Genomic DNA, 3,781 nt, shown 5'->3' with positions numbered 1-3,781 from the left:
GGCATCACTAGGCCTTATGGCTGCTTTAGGACTAAGGGTTGCATGAAGCTGCTTCACATGTTCACTCCCACAGTTTGCAACACATGTACATTTAAGAATGCACATTAAGCAGGAAACAAATAACATACATGATCAGACTGGGAAAATAATTTTTTCCACTACAATCTGAAGAATACTTTATATAGCAGGTTCTCATGACACCATAGAAAGGAAAAAATAAATCCAGTTGAAAATAATGGATAAAATGTAAACTATGCCTATACAAATGTCCTTCCTTTTTAAGGTTCACTTTCAACATGCCTTGTGAACGTAAGGGAATTTCAGCTGGGCACAATGAAAATTCCTTGCATACCATGTATACATTTTCTGGATAAAACAGCTGTTTTCCCACACACTTCTGTAGCAATGTTATTAAGGTACTCAGGATACTTCAAAATAATCAATTAATAGTATTCTTTTCAGAGTCTATAAAAAAAAAATCTGAAGTAAAATGCCTGCTTTTTAATTGCATAAACATGTAATTTCTGAAATGTTAGACAAATAATGAATTATAGGTAAAAAAAAGTGGCATTAGAATTTGAAAACTGTACACATGGATTTTAACATTAACAAATCCACTGTGAAAAGTCATGCACGTGTTCTGTTTGTGGGAGCTAATCTAAAAACAACTCTGAAAATCAACAAAGAGATGCAACAGTATCTTCTGGTATATTTTGGGGTATAGGCCTGTAGTCAAATTATTTGACCTTTTTTTTCATTTTTTGAAGAAGCCTAGTATAAGAAGCTTTATTTAAGAAGTTTGGAACGTTCTATTCTTACGCTAGATATTTTTCCCCTATTTTTACGAGCATCTTTGACGCACAATACATTGAAAACTAATATGAACTAATTCGTCTTTAATATCTCCCATATTAAACACTGTAGGAAGCAGAGTCCTTCTGCAATCACTGAGGAAATTCTTTGTGAATTACAGGCTGCTTTCTCATTTAAGGTCATGTGCTGAGGGAACACAGCTCCCTAAATAGTGAGGCTTTTGTTGGGCTATTCATCTCCTGCAGCAGCTCTTCTGAAAAACATGGTCAAAGGCAGAGGGAAACAAGTACCAAGCAAAGCCAGAGTTTCTCATGGACAGATTCCACCCCTAGAAACAAAGCCTCCTCCCAAGGATCCTGTTCTGTATAAGCTCCCCATGGGCCTTCTAAAAGCCTTGACCTGTCACATTAGCAGCAGCTTATTCTTTTTCACTAGCCTCCTCCACAATACAGCAAAACCATGAGGGAGATGCAAAAAAGCTTGCTCTTTCTTTCTTTCTTTCTTTCTTTCTTTCTTTCTTTCTTTCTTTTTCTTTTTTTTTTTTCTTTTCTTAAAAAGCTTTTTTTTTTTTAACCTCAGGACAGCAAACAGCTTACAGTGCAATTTGTCCTGTGAGCCTGCTGTATTTGACCAGAGCATAACAAACATTCAGGCAGGTGTCTGATAAGGAAATACTGGCCGTGCCCCTTCACAGGCAGCACTGCGATGCCAATTAAGTGCTACAGAAGAAAAGTAGTAGCAGTGTCATGTGTCTGCGAGATGGGTATTACAGCTCTAATCTTTCTCCCACAAAGAACTCACCTCCATTGTCCTCTGCTCACATAATTTAACTCCCTCTAACAGTGAAAACTAATTTCTAAAAAAAACCCAAACCCATTAGCTAGCACTTCAGTAAATGCTTTAAGGGCCATTATGGGAAATACATCTGAGGAATCATTTTGCTAAAAAAATTAAAATAAAATCAAATCACATTGTTTAAAGAACACAATCACATCTTTTGTTATATACTCAGATATTCTCTGCTGAGCTTTTAAATCTGTTTTCTTTTGTTAAGTGAAACAGATACCCAAAGATGTTGTTTCCTACTCACTTAAAAATACTAAGGAATTGTGACAAGGCCAACAGTAGGTAAACCTTTATCAATCTTTTATCTTAGCCCCAATAAAACAATGTTTTGGAATCTGTTAATTTACATAGGAGGAAAATGGTTCCACGTGTTTTAAAAGAAAATGAAAGTTTAAGGTATACTTGATAGATTACAGAATTAATCTACAATTAAGATATTACAATGGAGCTGTCACTAATATCAGGGGCAGTGTAAGGAAACCTCCTTCTCTTTAAATGAGGCACTTTTTCCTGTATGGTAGAAAGCTCAGGGACTACTCTGAAGACTGCTTTAGAAACACTTAATAGTCCAATTTACCTTTTTTAAAAAAAAAACAAAAAAAAACAACAAACAAACAAAACCAACAAACCCAAGCCCTAAACTCTAAATCTTTAATGACAATTTAATGGAAAACCCACTGTCTTTATACTATTTTTCTCGATCCAACACTTGATCCATGACCCAATAAATTAACTATGAACACTCACATAACACTTGTCATTTGTTCTGCATCCTGCTTTCCTTTCACATGTGTACTCCTCAGATTTCAGTGGGAATTCACAGAAGAAATACAGAACAGGAAATAGAAACATAAACTAATTTATAAAAACTCCATATAAAGAGGTCCTGCTTTGTTTCTGTAACTCTTACCTATGACCAGTATGGACCAATATTTATTATCAGTAATTAATTTTGCTAAAATAATACACAGCATACTCTACTCTGAGATTTTTTTTTTTACCAGCAAGATTTTAGTGTGTTAGAGCTTGATCAGATTTTCTTAGAGTTTTGGCAGCATAAAATTAGTAAATCAGACTGTTGCCTGACTGTTCGAACTAGCGTATAATAATAACATGTCTTCTACCACTGTAGCTGGGTTCACAGGTAAGAAAATGTTTCTGCTTGACCTTGTAGCTCAAATTCAGCTCTCAGGTAAGCTCATATTGGTCCCGCTGTGTTTAGAAGAGATTTGTCCATTTCTGAAGGTAGAATTTGATCTCACATTTATGAAGTCAATGAATGTGTTCTCTTGAGAAAGAGACTCCTGTTTTCCTCTCCTTCTTCCAAATTGCAGGTTCTTTTCCACATCACACTGGACACATTTCTCAATGCACAGTCACAAAAATTGAAGTGGTTATGTAAGGAATCACAAAATCTAATCCTGTTAACTCCTTTACATAGGAAAAAAGAGCACGTGTATAAAATCAGACTTATGTCTAACATCATAGAAAAAGAGCAAAGCTCTTATTTGGCAAAATACTGACATGTATTTTGTACATGTGTACTGTCTCTTAAGTAATTTATCTGCTTGCAATGGAGTTGATGCTGGTGACTCCAAAGGTGAAATCAGCCAGCAGTGATCGTCATGTAGACTATGGTGTTGGACAGAGGAACTCTCTCATTTTCTGTAGCCACTCAGTTTCCAAATACCATAAAATTCATATATATATATATTTATATTGAAACAAGTAAAAAAGCTAAAAATTACTCTTTATCAGATATAAATTATCTTTAAGTGACATCAGAACTTATAAAAAACTATATATATAAATTACCTGTGTGTGTGTGCACGCATGTGTGTGCATACACACACACAATTACACACTCACACCAGTAACTAAGCACTCATTTAATCCAGTCATTTATTAAGTAACAAGACACTAAGAGGCTAAAGCAGACAAATCAGTGGAATTTACTCAACTGAGAGAACTCTAAAAGTACCATTTACTCTGTTTAAGAGCATTTGAATAGTTTTATCTACTGCTATAATATACAGCAATGTTAATATTTCAATCACAGTTTTTGTCTATTCCCACAGAGCACATCAGTACTAGCTACATGTAGAGTGAGATCAGTGCTTTG

Source organism: Antrostomus carolinensis, unplaced genomic scaffold (assembly GCF_000700745.2).
Source record: "Antrostomus carolinensis isolate BGI_N321 unplaced genomic scaffold, ASM70074v2 scaffold2129, whole genome shotgun sequence".
NCBI classification, from domain to species: domain Eukaryota; kingdom Metazoa; phylum Chordata; class Aves; order Caprimulgiformes; family Caprimulgidae; genus Antrostomus; species Antrostomus carolinensis.
This window is presented reverse-complemented; position numbering follows the sequence as displayed.